Raw genomic sequence first — 12,534 nt, 5'->3', positions numbered from 1 at the left:
TCTTCAAAAAAAATGTCGCATGTTTTTTTTTACTTAAAAAAATTCAGCTGTTAGACGAGAAAATTCGCTGACATTTTATTATTATGCCCCACGATTTTTAAAAATTATATCATCTAAGTTTTTCCTTAATCAGGAAAAATGTTCTACCGATAACATTTCGCAAATAATCACTCTTCAAGCGTGTCCTAGTTTCTCCCAACTGATATCTGATATCCACATGTCCAACGTTTTAAGACCTTCCAAATCTACAGTACTTCTTAGAGAGAACGCTCAATTTAAATTTGCTACAAGGACCAGCTAATTAGAGCTTGGTTTTCTAACGTGTTTCTATACGACAGGGGTCTATCTAATTTGGTTTGAGCTGAGACTGACAATGACGAAATGCGACGCGCGCCTTGCATTAGACATCCGGTAGAGACGGCAATATAAACAATCGCGCTGTCTTGCTTTGATACCTTGAATAGTAAATTTTGTAGAAATGTTTAGAAGTTATTGGCTCATCCAGTTTTATGGCCTTTTTAAAGCGCAAATAACTAGCTTCAACAAGATTTTTTACGCAATTTACGCATGCCTGGATTTATTTATAGTACCTACCTAAAAATATTGATGATTTTAACACTTTGGTTAACTCTATAGATTTAACTATGTTTTTTTTTGCAAATTAGGGTAAGTTATTTTTTTAGATTTTATTAGTGTTGAAACTTTTCAATTCACAATGTCCGTTATATCATTTCATAATTATTTTGGCGTTGTTCGAGTCCCGTCTGTAGGTGCCAGTTATGGAACACTGGGACTGATTTGGCCGTTGGTAATTGTCAAGTACCAAAATATCAGCTCACGAAAGTCTAGAGTATAGAGTTCCTATCCGTGGTCGTCGTTTTCATAGAGAAATAAGTATTAAGTACCTAAGCTTAGAGTGCTTACTCCATACATAGATATAAACAGAAGCTTTGCGAAATCTTTTTTGAGATTAATAAGTAGATATAAACTTTTAACAGAATTTTAAACTTTAAACTTATGATGCTTTAAAATGACAGTTATTTTAAACAGATTGGGGCGAATGACCTTTTCGTCTCTAGAGCATAAAAAAAAGATTTAGAGAAGAAGATAATTATAAAAGTCTGAAAATTTGAGCCTGAATGTCATCGATACGTGATTCTTTCTAATGATCCGTATTGTGTGCAGCCAATAGCCATGTCTAACGCCAAGCCCCGCTGGCGCTGCGCGCTGCGCTGACGCAATCGGGTCGCCCCTTGCATCGCGCGCCTGCGTCTAGCGCGTGCCCGCGCGCTGTGCACTGAGCTTTATACTGCATATTCCCTTGTTTTTGAAAATACCGGGATCCCGGTATTGAAAATGCTTTTAAAAAGACGCAATACCGGGATCCCGGTATTGGAAGCACTACTGCGCTGCCAGTGAGCAGGTAGAATCGTGAACGTGGCAGCGATTTTTGATAGCCTAGCCAGTTCAAGTGTTATTTGACGACCGATCTGGCCGTGGGTAGTGACACTAGTGACCCTGCCTATGAAGCCGATGGTCCCGGGTTCAAATCCTGGTAAGGGCATTTATTCGTGTGATGAGCATGAATATTTGTTCCTGAGTCTTGGGTGTTTTCTATGTATTTAAGTATTTATAAATATTTATATATTATGTATATCGTAGTCTAAGTTCCTCAACACAAGCCTTATTGAGCTTACTGTGGGACTTAGTCAACTTGTGTAATAATGTCCTATAATATTTATTATTATTATTTTATTTTATTTATATTAAACGTCAAACATCTATGAAATTATGACGTTTACTTAACACTTGCACAGACTGGGCTATCAAAATAGCTGCCAACTTATCTTGATCTGACTCTAGGTATCAATTGTACCGGAAACTGTCTGTCTAGGCAGAGCTAATAATATGTTGTCCAATCAATAACAGCTCTATTACAATAAGTAGGTACAGTCAACCAATTTGAATCCTAGGCCACTATATAACCTTGTCGCTTTAACTACTCTATACATGACATGCATCACTCAATAAGGACTGTCGTAGAAGTCATTATGACATGGTTCTATAGTGGCCTAGGAATCAAATTGGTTGACCGTACCTGATGTAGTTTCCTGATAGTAATAACATCCAGCTGTCTCTGTACTGTCATCTGCCTAGGTAAATAAAGAACAAAGACAAAAATAAATTGATTTGGTTGTGGATAAATTAAACTTCTGCTATTTGCCAAAAGTTCAAAAAGAGATTTTTTTTTGCGATAAAAAACCGGATGGCGTCTAGTTAATATGTCTGGTACCAATTAGAATTGATTTCTGTATACCTGTCGATTGAGATTTGCTCCTAATCTGCATTAAAGGACAGATTCTTATTTCTAATGTATAAGAAATAAGAATTACAGGACAGATTCTTATTTCTAATGTATAAGAAGTTAAATTATTCTAAGTAAACCAAAAAAAATCTATGATGCAACAGTGCCCCGCCTTACATGGGGCGTTACAAAAAGCGTCAGATAAAATCTCGACGACAAGTCTCGAACATAACCATTGCTTCTGTCCTTAATGGTGAGTTTGTGACTTATGTATAGTATGTCCAATTAGATTTGATGATTACTGATTAGGTTCTTACTTATGTAGGCTCTTGGTTGGGAAAAGTTGACCGACCTTTTAATTACATGTTCAGTAAAAGAAAAAGTTTCTGACAAAAATTTCACTTTTGGTACAAGCTTTTATCGCTGACTGTACTTTTCTTTCCACAGGCAACTAATACTCATCGAGCCAATTCTCAAAACTCCAAACACAATTAGGTTGCGTTGTTTTATCACAGAGTTCCTATGGCTACCACCTGTCTCCATCATCAGATCAGCTCGATAGTACCATAATATTGCATTGTCACCCGACTTACATATGTATGCAAATTTTCAGCTCAATCGGAAACCGGGAAGTGGATTAAATTTAACTTGCAAGATTTGATTACTAACAGACAACGGTCAGGTGAAAGTTAATAAAAGCTTGTAAAAACAATTAAATAGGTTGTATCTATCGCGTATACTGTATAAATAAATAAAGTAGGTACTTAAAAGGAAGAAATTATGTAGTTAGGTACATATTAGATATTGATTATCGACTATTATTGATACACATAGATATATTTTTAATAGCCCATAGAGTAATAGGTAGGTACCCATAATAATTAATAATAATTCAGCCTATATACGTCCCACTGCTGGGCACAGGCCTCCTCTCATGTGCGAGAGGGCTCGGGCTATAGTCCCCACGCTAGCCCAATGCGGATTGGGGACTTCACATACACCTTTGAATTTCTTCGCAGATGTATGCAGGTTTCCTCACGATGTTTTCCTTCACCGAAAAGCTAGTGGTAAATATCAAATGATATTTCGTACATAAGTTCCGAAAAACTCATTGGTACGAGCCAGGATTTGAACCCGCGACCTTCGGATTGAAAGTCGGACGTCATATCCACTCGGCCACCACCGCTTCCTAGGCGCTAATAGGTACCTACCTTGTAATTTCAAACCTGATCGACCGTTAGTAAATCGTTAAAATTTTGCGAGACCTAATTTTCACCGCTTATTTTGATTAATTTGGCTGAGATCGCTGTCAATTGCATATAATTTGTAGAAAAGTATCTGTGATTCTTTATCAACTTAAGTAAATAACGCCTATTGTTGTAAATACCTAGAAAAGAGAAGATATTACTGATTGTCAATAAAAAAAAAATTAGGTAGCTGCCATTGCCAAGTGGAAAGATTCTCGTAAACATTCGAAACATCTAGAAAGAGATGTAACAAGTGGTTATTCGAACCAGATATTTCCGCTTAAAAGTTTCGATACTGGTGACATATACTAGCCAGCGTATGTGGCCAGGGTGATCGTCTTGATAGTACCAACGTTATTTCTAATACCACGCGAAAGAAAGAGACAAACGCTGTCATTATCACGATATTACCGATAACTGTGACCATCACACGCTTTATTCTACGTATGTAGAGGAAAAACAAAAGCTTACGTCAAACTTAATAACATTATTGGAATTAGGTCAGGAGTTGTTTTGGTGTGGTCTGCATCATATGACGTGGGGACAGTGACCCCGCAGTTTTGACGATTCTGTGATTTCTAATGTAACCTTTGCTGGAATCTACTGGATGAAAGTAGTTATATTGTTGCTTACCTTGCAGCTTATCGTGTAAACCAGACGTGCCCAGACTATTAGAGTAGAGTAAGTGCGTTTATTTGTGGCAAAATAAAAGAAGAAAACAACAAATAACAAAACAAACAGTCCCGACTCAGCATGGTGCTAGCCTGGCTGGGCTAGCGGTGGCCTTCCGACGGGGCCACTAGTGTCAGTCAATTTTCGACTGAAGGTTCAGCCGGCCTAGCCAAGGTTTCAGTCGCTATCGCTACGACAACGAAACGCTTTTTGTCTCTATCACTCTTCCATATTAGTGCGACGGTGACAGTTGCGTTTCGATCGCTATTGAGCGTAAGCGATTTGCATGTTGGCTACGCGGCCAGTTTCGGTTTCGCGGTAATTGTATATATGGTGCTACTTTCCCGCACGGGTGCGGGAATAAGCAGTTTCCGTGCATATGTCAAAGCCTTAAAGAGCCATATGTTTATTTTGGTAGTGTCCGACCAAAGCTTCAGTTTCGGCAGTTCTCGGCGTAATACCAGGTATTTGGCATATAACATATAGGTACATATCATTTAGACCCCTCAGGTTCCATGGATACGGCTATCAAATCAAATCTGCGAATGTACAAAGATGGACACCTACAATTAATGTTACGGCTTAACTCACGTGTTTTTTTAGTCACTTGCGCGACATGTTTCGGAGAACCCGACCTGCGCTGTCGTGAATGCTACTCGTAGCATTCACGACAAGCACTTGCACTTTTTCAAGCACGCAATGCGAGCACTGTCAGTGCTTGAAAAAGAAGACCTAGCCTTAAAATTAGCTTAATGTACTATGACTCACGCCATTTTAAATTCGACATCTACGATATCGAATTATTGAGTATTTTGAAACTTTTTCGTGGTAATCGCTAAACGGAGAAAACACAAACAGGTCGATAAAAACAATCGGGACGTTTCCTATGTTTACGCATGTACAAATAGCAATAACTTACAATAACATGTGTAAGTGCCCTCGGATACTATCTGCTTCTGTAATACCAGTCCATTCGAGAAAACGTATGATTAGGTCAAAGTTGAATATCATATATATATATAAATATATCTTTAAATACTTGCGTTCTAAAGATACCTACTACATTGACATTCTGTTTGGTCTTACGGTTGACTGGTAAAGAATGCCATGAGGTATTAAGTCCACCATTTGTACCTTTTTTGATGTGCAATAAAGTTTAAAATAAATAAATATAGGCATACCTACTTTGCAAACAGAAAGTTAAATTAAAAACATTTGCGTTTCGATAATAGCTGAACGCTGCGCACATTGAATACCTATCTACTTGTCGAGATCGAGACGTGTAGCGAGTAGCGACCCGAAATTATAAATTGTAAACTAAACCTGTTTTTCTTGTACCTAATACTTAGAAAATAATACTTGCAGACATTCAAAAATACTATGTATGTACCTGTTATACGCCTATTTAACTTATGTGCCTAATTTTCTGTAAAGATATTTGACTGGTAAAGAATGCCATGAGGTATTAAGTCCACCATTTGTACCTTTTTTGATGTGCAATAAAGTTTAAAATAAATAAATATAGGCATACCTACTTTGCAAACAGAAAGTTAAATTAAAAACATTTGCGTTTCGATAATAGCTGAACGCTGCGCACATTGAATACCTATCTACTTGTCGAGATCGAGACGTGTAGCGAGTAGCGACCCGAAATTATAAATTGTAAACTAAACCTGTTTTTCTTGTACCTAATACTTAGAAAATAATACTTGCAGACATTCAAAAATACTATGTATGTACCTGTTATACGCCTATTTAACTTATGTGCCTAATTTTCTGTAAAGATATTGTTTTATGTACCAACCTAATTTTGACATGTAAAATACTATGTTTTATGAATAAAAATCTGAATCTGAATCTGAGTCCGAAAAAGCGCGCGATTTTCCTAGCCTTATGCTGTCCATACTATTGACCGTATTGACTATGCGACGAAAACCTATGTATGTGACCAAGCGTGGTATTTTGAAACCCCCCCCCCCCCCCCCCTTGAAGGGGTCAAGTAGTATAGTATGAGAACGTTACCCTACACTATTGAAGGACTCTTATCGCGTTCCGTTGGTAATTGGTATATCTATGAAATTAACGGATTTGAAATTGAAATACTTATGAATTGTTACAGCCAAGTCTGTGAAATCGTGGTCGAAGTCTACCGAATATTTGAACCAACCTTGGCTTAGGTTATCACTATCAGGTTATCATTCAACGGATGCCACGCCGGTGTATGGTCCCCCCGCCTTAGCGTAAGCTGTAAGTAAATATACGGTGTGTTTTTTTACTACTTTGTGGTATGGCTAAGTAGATACATTTAAGGATTTTTTTTTTTTTTGTAAACAGTAATTACAGTAAGCATATTGTAGTCATATCAATGACATTTAGAATATTGATCGTCCGAGATTAGTACTTGCGTTTAGTAGCAAACTCATAGGGACTATCTATTTAGTGCGAGGATATCATAATGAAGATGCACTGTACTCCTAAATCCTACACCTTGTTTATAATTATGTCTCTGATACTAAAATAAGTAACAATTTTGCACAACTTGATGTTAATTTAGTACAAAAATTATCATTGGGTATATTCATCAATCGAATAGTCATTTTAATACCTATCTGGGATATAAAAACAGCTTATTGATATAGGACAGCATAGTAGCAGTTGACAGCTAGTGGTGACCACTTCGGACCGGAGCGGGAGGTTATCGGTCATATGCAGCGGACCTGACTTTGCACAGTTAGAACATTTATAGAATAGGCCCATTTCGTTATCCTAAAAATCTATTATTAGATTTTTAGGGGTGCAAACATCCATAGGTGTAGCTATACCTTATATCTACTTACTTACTGAACAAATGGCACGACGAAAAGGTAAGTAGGCAGATAATTAAAATTAAAACTAGGTACCTACATAGATAACTGAGGTTGGTTATTTTAAGTAGATTAGGGGGTAAAACGGTCCAAGATCATGTCGGGCCATTGATTCGACCTGTACTTGTATACAAAAATCCGAAGAAATATGCTTAATACCTATAGGAACAAAACGCCTTAAGCGTGGACGCCGAGAGGAACAGCCACAGTGGTTGATTTTCTTTATCTGGTTCTACATGGGTTCTACACTATGATGTTTCTGTTTATGTTTAATGTAAGGAAATCATAGTTGGACATTAGTTAAGTAAGTATCAATATGCGACAGTTTAATCAAGTATTTATTCCAAGTTAGCTGCGCCATCTGTTCGATATTACCCGAACTATTTATTGTTGACTCCATATAAATAAGGAGTACCATTTTAACAAAATTGACCAGTACCTATATTACTATATCTACGTAAATGTACTAAAATATCAAAACAAGTAAAAAAAACTAGCTTTTCTTATAATTATGTAATGTAACCATTTTTTTTAAGGAAATGCTCCCATAAGTTTGGTATGAAAACGCGAAGTCCTACATGATATGAGTACCTACTCTTAAAATACTTAAATATTAAGAAAATCCAAAGTATATCATTCACATATTTGAGTCAATATTGGTCAATATATTATTTTGAAAAAAAAAGAAATACATTAAAATAACGAGATATGAGTTTTAAGTATGCGTTATCAGCTATACTCGTAAACGCTAATCTAAAGTCACTGTCACTGTCATCCTAATGTCATGGCGCCGTCACTTGAATAGATTTGATCGTGCGTATTGTAAACAATAACTTAGTTATGTACTGCAAGTACATTATTATTCATATTTGTTACTCCAATTAGATAAAATTACTGCTGTATCAAATGCACGTAATAGGTATTATATTGAGTAGTGTAGTTATGTAGCAGTATGGACGTGGATGATCCTAGAAGACCGCTGCTCGGTATGTAGTTTTACTAACTTTTATTCTACCTATCTTTAATTAAATTAGCTCACGATATGACGATAAAAATAAGCGAATGCGAAAGTTATTGCTATTATCATTTGCGATGTGCACTTTTATGCTTGGATACAGACATTTTTGTACTATTTCGGTGTGAATTCTTGCCATTTATCCGGCCTTGATGAACCTGTCTATGAAATTTATGGATTAAGTTTTTAGTTCATTTTCGCAACTTTAGAAACTCGGTCGGTTTGAAAACCGGTTTGTTTAGACAGCACCGCCCCTCAGTTTTAATGTAATTCAGTATGAAATAAATATTGCAAGGATTATTATTATCTCTAAAATAATAATTATGTTATTGATTCTGATTTCTATTTTGCTCAACGTTAATAACAATGTATGTTCATGTATATGGGTCATAGCTAGTATTTTAACAACTTAAAGTAAAGGCACAACTTATAAAAGGGTTAATTTAACTCTAATTAAATTGTAACGGTTTTTTTTTTTTGAGTTACCAAGTTGTCTTTACATTATAACATATCATATTTTGAGTCAGTATGTTTTCACATGGAGCTGGCAGCTTTCTCGCACAACATATCAGTATTGCAATAATACAGCAAGGAAATACCTCCAGCATCCTTGGTACAATGCCTCAAGGGCATATTTTAGATTTAAACTAGTTATAGTAATCCTCTGTATATATCCATTATGTATATAAATGTATATATTGTTATTATAAATAAAATGTCCTACAGTAATTGTCAAGACCATCATAGAAGGGAAAGTAAAAGGAAGGAGAAATAGAGGAAAGCCAAGAAGGGCATACATGGATCAAGTGAAGGAGAAAGTGAATGTCGTGTCGTATCAGGCCATCAAGGAAGAGGCCAAAGAAAGGCATACCTGGCGATTGCTTCACCGACAAGAGCGCAGCTCTTAAATTTATGATGATGATGAAGATAGTAATTGAAAAAAATATGATTTGATTAGCAAAATGTATTCAGGATTGTCTTAAATCGTAGTGTGGGTCCAGAACGGACTTAAACCTTTTTATCATCACAACTTTATGGTGGTATAGATCATGTCATTCATGAAGATGTGTGTGTTGGTTCATATTGTCATGCCATTTAATGTTAGATTTGTCAAATTCGCACGTCATCAGGAATAATACAATCTATATTGCCTCATGACAACCAATAATAAGTTACCTGTTGCTTGAAAATTTCACAGATGATGATATGTAATACAAAAATGTAATTCAAGTTCAAGTATCTCTACAAAAGTTATCACTAGTGGCTCTGTAAGTTGTAGATCTCACAATTTCTTCCGTACTAATTAATTTACACATTCACTTGTATGTGTGTTCATTTTGTGCTGGAAATGGGCGCGCGGCACCGAAAGTGTTAAGTGCTGTATATAGTGTTGTTATAACACAGACATAATATTTAACTCAACCAAACAATTGAAAACTATCATCATTCGCTTGCCCTTATCCCATTCATTTGGGGTCGGCGCAGCATGTCTTTTCCTTCCATATCTTTCTGTCACCTGTCATCTCATCGTTCACTAAAATGAAAACTATGACACATCAATAACATTTTAAACAATGATAGTCCGAGATAGTACTTGTGTATGAACTTAATCAATATGCAAACAAGCCACACAAGCAAGTGTACACACTTGTAAGGGCCTTATCAGATAAAATTAAATTATTGATTATCTTCACAACGGAGTTAATTAAAATACCAATTTAAGAAATCAACTTAATTTAAGCTCAGAAATGCTCCCTTGAAATTAACGGACTTAAAAAAAACCTGATGTATTGTGCTAGTCAATTGTAAGACCAGGCCAAATTGTTTGTAGTTGTGTACATTGGCCTTGTTGTTGTTGTTGTTGTCCTAAAGCACGCCAGAGGTGGAAAGGGCCTTCACAAGGGCATTGGCTTTAAATCTGCCTAATAACAGGATTCTTCATTTTTTTTAGGGTTCTTTATATTGGTTGCAAATAGGTGAGCATTCAAACATTTACAAGTGTATGCATATATTGCATATGCATACCTTTGTCATTTTCAATTGCATGCCATTCCATATCACTACACCTACACCTACTGACATAACATGACATAACATAATTATTATTTTTTTTAATTCCGCTACCTAAAGGTTGTCTAGAAGAGATCGCTTTTTAGCGATAAGACCGCCTGTTGTTTACCTCTTCTTTATGTGTTGTATTATTTGTACTGTTTCTGTATTGAGGTGTGCAATAAAGAGTATTTGTATTGTATCATTTTATACCTTTTTCATTTTAGCATTGACAATAAAAAGAGATCCCTAGCGGTTTTCATATGGTTGTCACTGGGCCAAGGTATAAGTGGCACAGAAATCAATTTCTTTGACTAGACATCTGGGTCCAAAACGTTCCGGAAAGGATGTGGTTCTTGTGCTTAATATTATATAAAGTGTGAGTTGGGTACATTTTACTAAGGTTTTCATGATACATCTCTTCATTCTATGAAGTAAAAGGTTTCTAACATGCGTATAAGTGTCTCATGAGAATATTAGGCTTTTAAGTCAATTTTTTTTTTAGAAGCCTGTCTTGACAACCTGTCTGGCCTAGTGTGTAGTGGTTAAAATCCTGGTAAGGGCATTTATTCGTGTGATGAACATGGATATTTGTTCCTAAGTCATGGATGTTTTCTATGTATTTAAGTATTTATAAATATGTATATAAATATTATATATATAGTTGTCTAAGTACCCGCAACACAAGCCTTATTGAGCTTACCGTGGGACTTAGTCAATTTGTGTAATAATGTCCAATATAATATTTATTTATATTTAATATTTAGAAGCATAACTCCAAAGTCATAACTTTAAGAAGATAGTAGACAACCGTTTCTCGACACAAACATAGTCCCCATTTTCCATAAGGGAAAAACATATCCCATACAAATTCATAAATTAAGTACATTTGCTGTGGTGGTAGAGAGGAAAATCGGGACTACGTATGTATGGAAAAGCGGTCCCGTGACTCCGTCCCCTTTGCTTTTGAATCATACTAAAAAAATATTTTTTACAGTAAATGTGCAACTTTAGCGCACTAGTGCGATAATTAGCACATTACGTAACTATGTCGAAAATTTAAACGGCCATATTATGTACTGTGAACTGTTATAAGATACATATGCGAATAGGCAATTCCCAACTCGTGTCGAATTTATCCCCATTCGTTGCGAATTTCCTATTTTTCGCACTTGTAATGTAATGTACTATTAACCCACCTCTTTGGCTGGTCCAGCGGCTAGATGATTATAGATGTCTTCTCTGCACTAATAAAGTCATCTATCCCTGCATAAAATGCAACAATTACATGTCCTTCTAAATAATCTAAATCAATTTACTACTCTTAGGTTTTCACTCAGTATCATTATCTTGATCCTTTGGGATGTTTATTTCATAAGTTTCATAACACACGTTTATTAAAATAAATACACCAATTTTTCAACCACTTTCTAAGAGGAATATACTTCTATCCTCTTTTCTGTGAAATTATACAGTTAATTTGAAATATGGCAAATAGCATAGAACAAATTCACAAGTTACCCACAATTTGTTGTTTGTTCTCCCCCAAGTTGAAAATATTCTAACTACCCACATTGTTCCCAAAACCATTGGTATCTCTTTAAGGCGAAAGTGGAGGCCGATGCGAAATTGTGTTTTCATACAGACGTACAGACGTAGTCCTCATTTGCCTCTCTGGATATTTACATTATTGAAAATATTTCGACACAATTTGTTGTACGTCGATCACAACTATTTCACTACGTTTGATTTTTTAAAATTATTTATTTAATCTTTATTGCCATGAAGATTGATGTATTGACATGAAGGTACAAATGGCGGGCTTAATGCCTTAAGGCATTCTCTACCAGTCAACCAATACTGTATTATAAGAGTTAAAAGTCTTTATAAATTTGTATGATATCTGTTTTTCGCTCCTAATTTTCCAAAAAAAAAAAAAACCAAAAAAGTTAAACGTAGAGGCATAGATGGTTAACATACATCAAATTATGTAAAAATATTTTCTATAATGTCAATATTCAGAGAGGAAAATGGGTACTACGTTTGTATGGAGAAGCGGCCGTCCACTTTCCTCTTAATCAATTATATTTAAAAGGGAAGTACACCACGTTAACCAAATATTTTCCATACTCCATGATTTTTTAGTAAGTTATTGACACAATGAAAAACTAGGTTATTTTATTAGGTATAGTTTTACTTTTTTTCAAAATTTGCAATTCATTTTTATTATTGAAGTAACAGGATGGAAAGAAGAAGATGTACCTGTGCAGTTGGACTGTACAGGCAAAACTTAATAGGAATAGTTATATTAGTTAAAAAGTTTACATTTATATTTAAGTATTAAACACCAATCTTTTGAAATAACGGAATATTTTTACAATA

At 35.4% G+C, this 12,534-nt stretch overlaps 1 protein-coding gene across 1 annotated transcript in view; it reads right to left on the bottom strand.

The window, feature by feature from the left end:
* The window catches only part of LOC133521816 (senecionine N-oxygenase-like), a 41,408-nt gene extending 29,768 nt beyond the window's left edge, over positions 1-11,640 (bottom strand). Inside the window, exon 1 of the mRNA XM_061856895.1 lies at positions 11,352-11,640. The gene's annotated coding sequence lies outside the window, so the exon portion shown is untranslated. The remainder of the gene's footprint in view (positions 1-11,351) is intronic.
* Positions 11,641-12,534: the final 894 nt, after the last annotated feature.

Source organism: Cydia pomonella, chromosome 10 (genome assembly GCF_033807575.1).
Source record: "Cydia pomonella isolate Wapato2018A chromosome 10, ilCydPomo1, whole genome shotgun sequence".
Taxonomy (NCBI): Eukaryota; Metazoa; Arthropoda; class Insecta; order Lepidoptera; family Tortricidae; genus Cydia; species Cydia pomonella.
Note: the sequence above shows the minus strand (reverse complement) of the source record. Positions and strands in the feature narration are given on the sequence as shown.